The sequence below is a fragment of the Eptesicus fuscus genome, chromosome 20 (assembly GCF_027574615.1).
Source record: "Eptesicus fuscus isolate TK198812 chromosome 20, DD_ASM_mEF_20220401, whole genome shotgun sequence".
NCBI lineage: Eukaryota > Metazoa > Chordata > Mammalia > Chiroptera > Vespertilionidae > Eptesicus > Eptesicus fuscus.
Window position 1 is genome coordinate 26,539,008 of NC_072492.1, and position 11,966 is coordinate 26,550,973.

Genomic DNA, 11,966 nt, shown 5'->3' on the forward strand with positions numbered 1-11,966 from the left:
CTTGTGGGGGACCAAGCAGCCTGGCTCTCCTGCTACCCTCGCCACCCCTCCCGCAGGTCTCTGCTTAATTGCTGTGACATATCGATGGGCACTCTCCGAGGAGGGAGCAGGCCAGCCGGCCGCAGCATCTCAGCTCAGCAATCAGGGCTGATTAAAAACTAGTTACAAAGCAATGGAGATGGAATCCTGCATTAACCAGATGACCCTGTCCAGGGCCAAGCCCAGATAAATGGCAGCGATGACGAGAGCATCACTCACAACATCGGCAGATATTAACGGCTGTTTGAATTTCTGGGAGATTTACGGAGCACATCTGGACAGGACATCGGCTCTGCTTCCTGCCCAGCTGGGCCTGTGTGGCTGGGTATCGGTGGCCTCACCGCCTACCCGGAGTGGTCTAGCTCAGCTGAGCTTTGTGTTTGTTTGTTTGTTTGTTTGTTTGTTGTTAATCCTCAGCAGACGATATTTTTCCATTGATTCTTTTGGAGAGAGTAGAAGGAAGAGGGAGAGACAGAGAGAGAAACATCGATGTAAGAGAGACACATTGATTGTTTGCCTCCCACATGCGACCCGGCCAGGGCTGGGGCTTGGGCCTGCAACCGAGGTACGTGCCCTTGGCCAGAATCAAACCCAGGACCCTTCAGTCCACAGGCTGATGCTCTATCCACTGAGCCAAACCCGCTAGGGCTGAGCTGAGCTTTTAGGTGGGTCTAATGTGGATACTCTGGCTTGTGGAAAGTTGCTATTTATTATATTGCCAGTTTTCCAAGACTCTGAATTAGCACAGCTACGCTTACTGCTGAAACCATCCGGAATGTGATTTAATCTTTCTTTAATGATTCAGAAGGCACTTGGAAGTCCTGCACTAGTCAGAGTCGTGGTTGTGAACATCAGAACGGGATGCTGAGGAGGTATAAAGTGCCCATAAAACAACCAGGTGAAGGAGGGTGTGGAAAGCAGGGCCTGTGGGTGCTCTGAGAGAGCCCTGTGTGGCGGGTCCATGTGTGCCTGTGGTGGGACAGGAAGTCTAATCTGACTGGTGCTCATGTCCCCACGTTCAATGAATGACCCAAGGACAAGTCAGCCTTTCTCCCAGGCCCCCACCCGTTCCCACACCCCCCAAGGAGAATTTGGTCTTTGCAGGGTTGTGTCTCGTGCAGATCTGGAGCGAGGGGGAGACTTGTCCTGACCAGGAAAGAAAGGCCCAAGAGCCCAAGACATGATCCCCTGTAATAGGCAGAAATCAGCAGGTGTAAGGTGAGGGGGGAGGGAAAGACGAGAGCTCGCGAGAGCTGAGGTCGGGAGGGATGGAGCGTGTCCATAGGCAGCCGCCATGATTGTGGAGAGTGTGTGTGTGTGTGTGTGTGTGTGTGTGTGTGTGTGTGTGTGTGTGTATGACGTGAGGTAACAGCCCCTGCCCCATCAGGCTGTTGTAAGATCTAAGAAGCTCACCCTGCTCTCTCTCTTTCTAGTGAAAGAAGATGTAAATAGAATCACCATCTGGGATTTTTTATTTTTTTTTGAAGCACTTCTGGAAAGATTTAAATTGCCTTTCAGTAAGTCAGGAGCAAGAAGGCCTGGCTTTCTATGGTCCTGCAAGGTCCCATATGACAGTCATGTAGGTGAGAAGCGGATTTATAGCTATCTGGATCCGGTGTCTAGTTTCATTTGACAGTCAACTCAAAGTAGTTTTTTGCCCCTTTCCAATAGATGAGAACCGGGCAGGAGTGTAACTACCATGTAAATGAAGAGAAGAGCGTGCTTTGTTCATTCAGAACTGAACCGGGTTCTTCACCGATTCGGAACAGCAACAGCAGGGGCCCGGGTCAGCCTCGCTGCCGGTGCCTGGTGCACGGGGCCTGCACCGCAGCAGCATGTGGCCAGGCGTGTCCTCCAGCACAGTCCCCAAATGTTTACACGTTAAACAACATACTATTTTATATGCAGTTCTTCCGTGAAAGCCAGTCTGAGACCTCTGCCGGGGTGGGGACCTGTGGGGCAGAAGGGCATCTAAGCCTCACTGTGGGAGGAGGCACGGTGAAGGAATGTGTCTCAGGGCCGAGGGGAAGCTGAGCGGATAGATCCAACTCCCCCCGGGCTGTAGATCATGTCCTGTGCAACTGTCCTCCGTTCTGTGGAACACGAGATGTGGAGCAATTTTCTTTCACCACCAATTGCAGTAAAGACTACATCAAACAGCTGTGTGTGCTGGGCAAATTGGGTCCGTTTGGCGAAGTCGGTCTTGGTGATGGGGCGTGTTGACATGAAGCGGAGCCATTGTGAGGCTCTCCTAAAGAGCTGGCTAATGCGGGAACCAAGGGCTCTCCCGAGGAGCTGAATGGTAAGATGCGGGGTGGGCAGAGAGACGCATCATTTAGCCATGAAAGCACAGGACCTAGGAGAGTCTCGGGGCCACTGCTGGTGCCATGGGGAGAGGAAGTCTTAAACAACTAACTTCACGTGTTGTAGCTGGGGTACGGGCACCTGCAAGGTGGCGGTGGGTGGATGCGGGGCGCTGAGCCCAAGGCTTTCTAGCATTCTTGTCCTGCGCACACACCTTCCCTACCGAGCTACAGGGGCATCAGCCCCTCTTACTTGGTGCAGTTGAACATTTGCTCCATCCAGCTCCCCTTGTTCTGACTGACAACGTGCCCTCGGGTTATAGTCTGGCCTCCCAGGTCGTCCTGGATGCTGGCAACGAGCTGGCCCTTGGAAATTGTCCCTCCGCCTGTGTGCTCAGTGTGAGAGCAGAGACAGGTCCACGTGGGGAGCTAATGAAACCAGGTGTGAGACCCCGCAAGCAGATGGGAGTAAGCTCCACAAGGCAATGCATGCCTGCCTGAGAGACCTGCCCACCTCCCCTTGGGGAGCCCCACCCTCACGTGCCCTCTCGTTGGTCACCTGTACCCCTTCGTTTGGGGGTTACATGTCTGTGTCCCACCCCACCTCGAGGCAGAACAACTTATTTGAGTTTGTGTCCGCAGCACCTGGAACCCTGCGAGCACGCAGGCCAGCTGGGAGCAGTTCCTGACACATGGTGGACCCCAAATAAAAACGTAGGGAGTGATGGATGGATGGACCATCTGGCCTTCGAGCCACTCTGGGGGCGGAGCTCAGGCCGCCCCCTCCAGCATCTCCTGATGCCTCGGGCGGGCCGCTGAGGGCCACTGACGGCTCTCAGAACCCGTGTACCTGCCCTCGGGTATGCAGGTGCGAGGACCTCTGGGTCTGTCCGGGCCCATATCCTGTGCCACGCAGGCTTCGGAACCAGCCACTCCTGGGTCCTTGGGTCGCTGTGACCTTGGGCAAGTTACTTAACTCCCTGGAGCACCTCAGCTGCTCCTTCTGCTCATTGGGGATCGTGCTGCCAAGTCCACCACAGCTGGGGCAGGCTTTTCCATAGCCCCACAGGCTTCGTGTGAGGAAGAAAGGGCGTGGAAGGCAAATATTTTTCAGAATCTGCCACTGAATGGTCCTGAAATACAAGCTCCTCCTGCCCCACTGCACCCTCGCCCCACCCCCACCTGAAGCTGAGCAGCTCTCCTGAAAACAATCAAAGGGCCTTTATCTGCCCCTCCTTCCCCTGCCCGCTCCCAAGAACCTCCGCTCCCAAGAACCTCCGCTCCCAAGAACCTCCCAGGTGAGCCACTTGGCCTGACAGCTTCAGAGCCTGTCTCCGGTTCAGGGAGGGGCTGGCACCTCCATGGGGAGCAGGAGGGGCCTGCGCTCTGCACAAAGGAGCCCTGCCCTGCTCCCTCCCACCCAGCAGCTGGCCTCCGGGGAACCACGCTGGGGAGACCCATTCTGGGGAGGGATCTGTAGTGACAGAGAAGCCTCCAGGCCTGGGAGCCCAGCAGGGACCAGTTAACCCCTGGAGAGACACACAGTCCAGGTAGACAAGGAGGGATGGGCATTTCAGGGCGAGTTGCTGGAACTTTCTGAGTTTCTTCATCTAGAAAATACAGGGACAGTGCCTCCTTCAGGGCTCCTTGTGGGAACGGGTGGATGGGACTTGGCACTGAGTTGGCTGTGGGGGAGGGGGGGAGGGCGGGAGAGCGGGGGGGGGGGGGGAGGTCAACATCAAGGCACTCCTTCCCCCCACCCCCTGGCCCAGGTACCAGCATCCCTGGTTCACTCACTGGACCTGGGGAGGTGAGATGTCCCAACAGCCTGAGGCTTCGTGGAGGAAGAGTGCTAAGATGGGGCCAAACCAAGGCCCCAGGTACCTGGGTGAGGGAGGGATCCGAGTGTCCCTGGAATTGGATTTGGGCACGGTCACAGCCTCTCGTGCAGCATTGATGCTGGAGTGGAAGCCCAGGTGGCAGTGCCGGACAGACCATGTGGCTCATCTGCGGCATGACTTTGGGCAAGTCATTTCCCCTCGTGTGAGAACCAATTCTTCTAGCTCCAGACACCCAGGGCACCCCTGTGGCCCTGAGCCAGGTCAAGGTGAAAACAAGGAAAGGGGTGTGTATGCCTTTAAGGACCCCGCTCCTGGAGTCCACCTGCCAGCTATCCCACGCCAGGTCCTCGGCCAGCAGTTGCCATGGTGTGTGGACTGGAAGGCGTGATGCTATAATAAGAGGTGTTTATTCGAACACAGAGGTCAGGGAGTGAAGTCGTTGGTATTCCAGTCGTATAGAGTCATTTGCACAGTGTCACTAATAATTAAAGGGGGTTTTGACTAATCTAGTTGCTCTTCCTAAATATACTCTGCTCAAGAAACTCATCAAAGCAGCAAAGTAATCTTTGAGGTTATTAATCTCCTCTGCTTCACAGCTGGGGCAAATTTATTTGCTTGAATTAGCATGTAATAAACTTAAGATGCCAGAGCCCCAGCTTGCTAGAGAGCGGCTCTGTATAATGGGTAGTTTACACCTAGGAACGAGGCGCTGGTCCCCAGGCTGTCATTGCAGGCCTGGTGAGGCTGGGAGGCTGTCCCCGAGGCCATGAGAGAGGGGACTGCTAGGCACGTGCCCATGTTGTGGACCCCATCCCCGGTAGGGGGCGTGTAGGAGGCAGCTGATCCACGTTCCACTCTCACATCAATGTTTCTCTCTCTCCCTTCCTCTCTCTCTAAAAATCAATTGTAAACATTTTTTTAAAATTTCAGCTTTCTTGGTGGAGCTAGTAAGGTGGGGTCCAGCAAAAGTGCTGGTGGTGTCAGCTGTGAGGCAGCTGGAGTCACCGACAGGCATAACCTTCACCCCGAGGTGATAAAGTCACCGTGAGAGAAGGCAGAGCCAGAGAGAGGAGATTTTTGTTTTCTTTGGCAAAAGGACTTTTGGGGATAACAGGAAAGGAATGGAGCCTGCCTTCACGGGACCTATTGAGACAGGTCTTGTGGAGGATAAAATGAGCGGGACGAGGATGGCCCTAGACGTGAGTCAGGGAAGCTTGAAAAGATGCAAAAACCATGTGTCCACAACCCACAGGGCTTCTGAGCTACACGGGGAGCGAGAAGCACGTGCCCTCGGAGCAGATGGTGCGATGGGACTGGTATATGTTAAGTAAAAACGTAACAGAACTCAAACTAGTCACACATTTTCTACTATAAGTATGTACTACTTTCTCGTGTATTAACTTTACATTAGGAAAACTGTGGCATAGAATATTTCAAAATATTTATGATGCATTTTAATTGTCATGTTTACAGTTATTTAAAGCAAACACACCATGCCTAGAAAATGGGGAGAGAGAGCCCTAAATTGTAAATCAGGTAATGTCTTAGGGGTGGGTATTTTCTAAATTTTCTATATTTATATTTACATATATATTTATACTATAGTGGATAAAAATCTAAAAAAAAATCTAAAATTTTTTATTTCATGAAATATAAAGAAGGGGAGGGAGGGAAGGAGAGAGGGAAGAAGGGAGGAAGGGAAGGAGGGTGGGAGGAAGGAAGGGAGGGAGGGAAGAAGAGAAAAGAAAGGAAAGGAAATTGGATCAACGTGGGTGAAGCCAGAGTGACTCTGGCCTCTCAGGAGCTTGGTGGCCCAGGCACGTGGTCCCATGGCAAGAACCTCACGGACAAGTACAGAGCCCCTGGCAGGCGTCTTTGAGGGATTATAGGGAGTGAAGAGATGCTGGACTACGGACAGCCCACATCCTGATTTTTTAAATGAAACGGAACTTTAAATCCCAGTACCAACAGGCTGGCAGACTTGAAAACAACCCCTGGCAAACCCCTAAGTGTAAGGACTTAGCGAAGAGAAAGAAACAGTCCCTCATGAGTTCACCAAGGACGAGCCATGCTCAACTGAATTCCTGCCCTGAAGGGACGAGGACAGGAGGGACTAGGGGGTGCTTTTACGAAGGGCGAGGCGTGGTGATTGGAGGAAAACACTCCTCCGAGGCCCTGAGTGAGGCTGGAGTGTGGCCTGCCTGTGACGCAGGCCCTGTGGGAGCTGGGCCCCCAGTGTCCGCCCGGCAGGCATCTCCAACAACACCCCAAGGCTCAGCCCTTGACTCTGCCTCAACACATTTTTCTGCAACTTGGATGAAGCAGAACAGGAGATGCGCTTGTCAAATTTGCCATTGACACAAAGCCGGAGGGATTGTTGATAGAAAGGATGAGATTTAGAAATATCTTGACAGGCTGAAATAATGGGCTGGAAACATGTAAAGGGATAAATGTAAATTCCTGCATTTAGGTTTTTAGGAAAGGGTTCATAAACATCAGATGGGAGACATGGGGCTTAACAGCAGAAAGGAGCGAGGTGGGAGCCAGCACGACATGGTCAGTGGTCAGATGCGGGGAGAAAAGAAATGAGATTAGGCAGGAAAAGTTAACTTCCCAGCGGGGAAAAGAACCAGCATTCCGTGGGAAGTCAGAGGCAGAGAAAAGCCCTTCCAGGAGGGAAAGTCGGAGAGGGCGGCCTGGAGGAAGGAGATCTGAGCCCAGCCTGGTGAATGGGCACGATCTGGCTGTGCCCAGGCCTGGCCTGGTTCTCAGCCCACACCCACATCCACACACATCCAGCTGGGCCCATGGGTCTCTCAGCCCTGCAGGCTCAGACCTCTGTTTCCCAGGACCAGTCCCAACTGGAAGCAGGAAGGATTGTGGCAGCTCCAACTCTAGATTCTAGGACTCAGTCAGGTCACCTGTACCGCTGACATACAGCTGACCTGGTGCCTCAGTTGGCTGGCAAGACTTCCTCCCTCCTCTGGTGCCCCAGCTCTGTAGGCAGGTCTATGCGCCCTTTGATGGGGTACCTGCTGGTGGACATCTGTTTTGCTCCCTAGTTTGCTTCACTAGCCCTTTTCTTTTTATAAGAAACCCTACCCATAGGTGGAGGGTGACCAGGGGACCCAGGTGTGGCCAATCAGAGTACTCAAGCCCCTTGCTACAGGGATTGGTTCAGGGATGGGCACACGTGGCCCCAATCTGACCAATCAGAGTCCTTCCCCGCTACAATTCTAATTGAGTTTGTGGTGAGAGACCTCTGGCCTTTGGCTTTTGAAAAAGGAGAGCTGGAATCTAGGGCTAGTGGCCGTCTTCCCTGCCCCATGGAACAAACCTGTTTGATAATGGAGAGAAGGAAGCGCCAGAGATTCGAAGGTAGGGGTGAGGGAAAGATGGGTGCAGGCAAAGAGAGTCAAGGCCTCCTCTACTCTGGCCCCTGGGTCTGCCCAGTTTACTGCATTTCTTCAGAGCTGGAGTCTGCCCTCCACTTCCCCCCCCTCCCCTTGAAAGTCCCCCTCCTTTCCTAACCTCTTTGATAGGGTTTCTGTCGTTGAAACTCCAAGAGTCCTGACTGATAGCCCAGCCTCTCCCATCACCACACCACCGCCCTGGCCCCAGACCCGGCCATCAGCAGCCATATCTAAATGAAGTCCCCGAGATCCATCTATCCTGGCCCTGTGTTTGGGTGGGGTAAAGGGGGGGTGTCAAGCCCTGCCCTTCAGCTCTATGTTGCTGAAAGGTCACCAGGCGGTGCTGTGCCCAGGCTGAGAGGTGACAACAGCAGGCAGGGCAAGGCATGAACCAGATGGGGAACCGTGTGGGGCTGAGTGCACTCATGAAACTAGTCCTCTGCTCACTGATTCATTCACTCATTCAACAACGAGGTACTGAGCATCCATTGTGCTCAAGTGCTAAGTCCAAAGACTTAACACAGGTGTCCACAAACTTTTTCTGGACAGAAGGGCCGAAGAGTAAGTATTTTCAGCTTGGTGGGTCAGAAGGTCTCTGTGGCAGCTACTCAGCTCCGCCTTGTAGAGGGAAACAGCCACCGACAACATGTACACATTGAGACATGGCTGTGTTCCAGCAAAAAATATTTACAAAAAAGGGAGTGGGCCAGGTTTGGCCAGCTGTCCGGGGTTGACCAACTCCTGACTGAGAGCATACAGTTGAAGAAAGTGATGGGAGAGAGATTAAGTAAAGCCTTGGGTACCAGCCAGAGAAAAATGAGTTTTACTGAATGGCTGATGGAGATCTTGAAAGCTGTTTACACTGGAGAATGGGGAGATAGAGGCGAGGTGACGGAGGGATTGATTCAGCATCAGCCTCCATGTCAGGCACTCCCAATCCTGCATTCACTCAGTGAATATGTACTGAGTGTCTCCCATGTCCAGGCCCTGCTCTACATGCAGGGGAAACAGCCAGGGGCAAGGCAGGCAAGGTGCTTCCCTACATGGAGCTTCTACTCTACCAAGTCTACAAGGCTCTTCATGGCCCAGCCCTCCACCACCCCAGCCTCTTCTCCTCCCACTCCCCACCTACTGAATCACTCAAAATTCTGGTTGTTCCTTCCTACTTCTACAACTTCCCTGTTACCTCTTCCTGGAAGGTGCTCACCCCCCTCATCCACCTGCAGAAGTCCTCGGAGCCCCGCTGAGCTGCTCCTCCTGTGCAGACTTTGCCCTCCCCCTGCCCCTTGAGGAGAGTTGGCCACTCCTCTCCTAGGTTTCCCCTTCCTTCTCCTAGATACATGCCTTAGCTCGAGTGCTTCTCATGAGGATTTGGAATTCTTTGCTCATAAGCCCCTCCTCTCTGTAGGACTGTCCCCAACGCCTGACCAAGGCCTGCCACACGGAGGGGTTCAAGGACTGTTTGTTGAATGAATGAATGAATGAATGAATGAATGAAATAGTTTTGGACAAGAGGAGAGTTTGTGCAGGGTGAGAAATGGGAGACACCCATATCTGAGAAGAAAGCCGCCTACTACCTTAGGGATCTAAACACTCCAAAGATACAAGGCTTATAACTCCTATCCCAAATTACTTGTTGAGTGTGAACAACAATACGGTCTCCCTCTCTGAAACACCATGGCGAGGGCTCCTCCGTCTGATTAAGTGCTGTCGGGATTGATTGATGGGCTCCCGTGGGACAGCTGAAACCTCTCTCTCCCTGGCATGGGCGAGTGATAGCTGAGTGGAAACTGACCCCAGCTGACACACTCATCTTAAAATATCTCTGTTTCCCTGCGGCCTAGATAAAATAGCTGTCGCACTAACAGTAAGGGCTCCACTCAGGGGGATGCTAGCTTCTCCAAGGGCTGGTGACGGAGGAGCCTGGGATGGCAGGTTCAGCTGAAGTCCAAATCAAAAGGACCCTAAGAAACTGGCCCTGGCTGACCTGCATTTGGAGCAGCTCAGTGTTCAGTCTCTCAAGGCTGGGCCAGGATGGGCAAGACGTGTCATCAGCAGCATCAAGAAGCACTTATGCAGCGTGTATTGGCACGTGGTGCTCGGTTCAGTTCAGATCAAAGAGAACAATCTAGACCCAGCCCTTTCCCAACAGCATCTTACCACATACAAAGGATGATCACGATCCCAAATCAGTGCTGTGGATTCCTTTGGTTTACAAAGAGCTTTCAACAAGCACAGCGAAGTAGGTAGAGCAGGTATGAAAAGTCTTTCTGCTTTAGAGGCAAAGAAACCAAGGCTCAGAGAGATTGCAAGTCTTGCCCAAGGTCACACAGCTAGTAAGGATCAAAGCAGGGATCCATTTCAGGTCAGGAAATGAACAGCATACTCAAAGGGGTAACGGAAGAGGTTTCAATGAAGGGATTTTTTTAAATTTATTTTTATTTTTTGTATATATTTTACTGATTTCAGAAAGGAAGGGAGAGGGAGAGAGAGATAGAAACATCAATGATGAGAGAGAATCATTGATTAGCCCTGACCGGTGTTGCTCAGTGGATAGAGCGTCGGCCTTCGGACTGAAGGGTCCCAGGTTCGATTCCGGTCAAGGGCATGTACCTTGGTTGCGGGCACATCCCCAGTAGGGAGTGTGCAGGAGGCAGCTGATCGATGTTTCTCTCTCACTGATGTTTCTAACTCTCTATCCCTCTCCCTTCCTCTCTGTAAAAAATTAATAAAATATATTTTTTAAAAAAAAGAGAATTATTGATTGGTTGCCTTCTGCACACCTCCAATTTGGGTTCAAGCCTGAAACCTGGGTATGTGCCCTGACCAGGAATCGAACCATGACCTCCTGGTTCATAGGTCGGCACTCAACCACTGAGCCACATAAGTCGGGCTGAAAGGATTCTTTAAAGAGCTAGGGGTGGGGCTAAGGGAACCAAGGATGGACTAGGAAGCAACCTAGAGTGTTATGGATTGAACTGTGTCCCCAAAGATAATATGTTGAAGCCCTCACCCCTCAGTCTCTCAGAATGTGGCCTTATTTGGAAATAGGTCATCACAGATGTGATTAGTAAAGATGAGATTATCCTGGAGAAGGGCAGGCCTTTAATCCAATGCGACGGGTATCCTTATAAGAAGAAAAGAGATACAGAGACACAAGGAGAGAACAGCCTGTGGCGGGGAGACAGAGACTGGAGTGCTACAATGCAAGCCAAGGAGCACCATGGCTGCCAACACACCGCCGGCAGCTGGAGAGGGGAGGACGGGTTCTTCTCTCCAGGTTTCAGAGGCAGCTCGGCCAGCCATCACTTTGTTTTGGACTTCTAGCCTCCAGAACCACGAGGGAATGAATTTCAGTTGTTTTAAGACACCTTGTTTGTGGTGCTTTGTTACATCAGCCACGAGAAACTAATACACTAAGGTCACAATAGTGGGCACCCCTAGGCCTCTAGGGGCCCATGTTATAGGCGTCCAGGGAGAGCAGGATCCACCAAACAGGGGCGGCCTGATGGACGTGGTGACCCAGCAACTACTCCTCACTGTCCCTCAAGGAGGAAGTAGGCCACGAGTGCCCTGCCCCCTCCCTTTCCCCACCCTGCAGTCTCCCAACAGCCCCTTATGGAGGAGCCAGGGGGCAGGAAGTGCGGGTGATGCTGTTTGCAGCAGTGGGCTCCCTGGGTCTGAGAGGAGGTGGGAGGGGGGTGAAGAGGTACTGGGACACCCAGCACAGACCAAACCCACATCCGGTGCTCGTCTGCCACCCGCATGCTGGTTCAGAAAGGACCCAAAGAAGTGGGAAAGGAGTCTCTGCCCTTTGGTTTCATGAGGTGACTGCAAATGCGCGAAAATGGACAAGAGCATTAACACGTGCAACAAACAAACACGTGCCCAGGAGAAGAACATCCTGTATTAGCCCGAGGCAGAGTGGCCAGGGACCCCGTCTCACCTTGCCTCACTCTGCACCTCATGGCCCCCGGTGTTAACTGGGAATATTCTTTCTTGCCAAGGGATGACTAGAGAGACGGTGGGTATAGAAACAGGCCAGCGGTCAGGATGGTCCGGGAAGGAGGACGTGGATGGGATCGTGATCCACTGGCCTCAGACAGTCTGGTGCAGGCTGGAGAGAGAGAAGAAAATTCTCTCTCTCGGGGAGGAGAAGGGGGGCGCCTGTGAGTAGGCCCTGGGGCAGGAAGCCTGCCTACAGAGCAGTGCACCTGAGCTGGGGGAGGCAGCTGCCCTGTTCCCTCCACCCAAGCAGGCTCAGGGGGGGTTGGTGGGGCTTCTGTGTGGGCCTAGAGCTTCCCTTCTCACCCACTCATAGCTGCCCTGCCGTCTGGAAGCTGGGGGGAAACATCTTTGTTCACACTGCA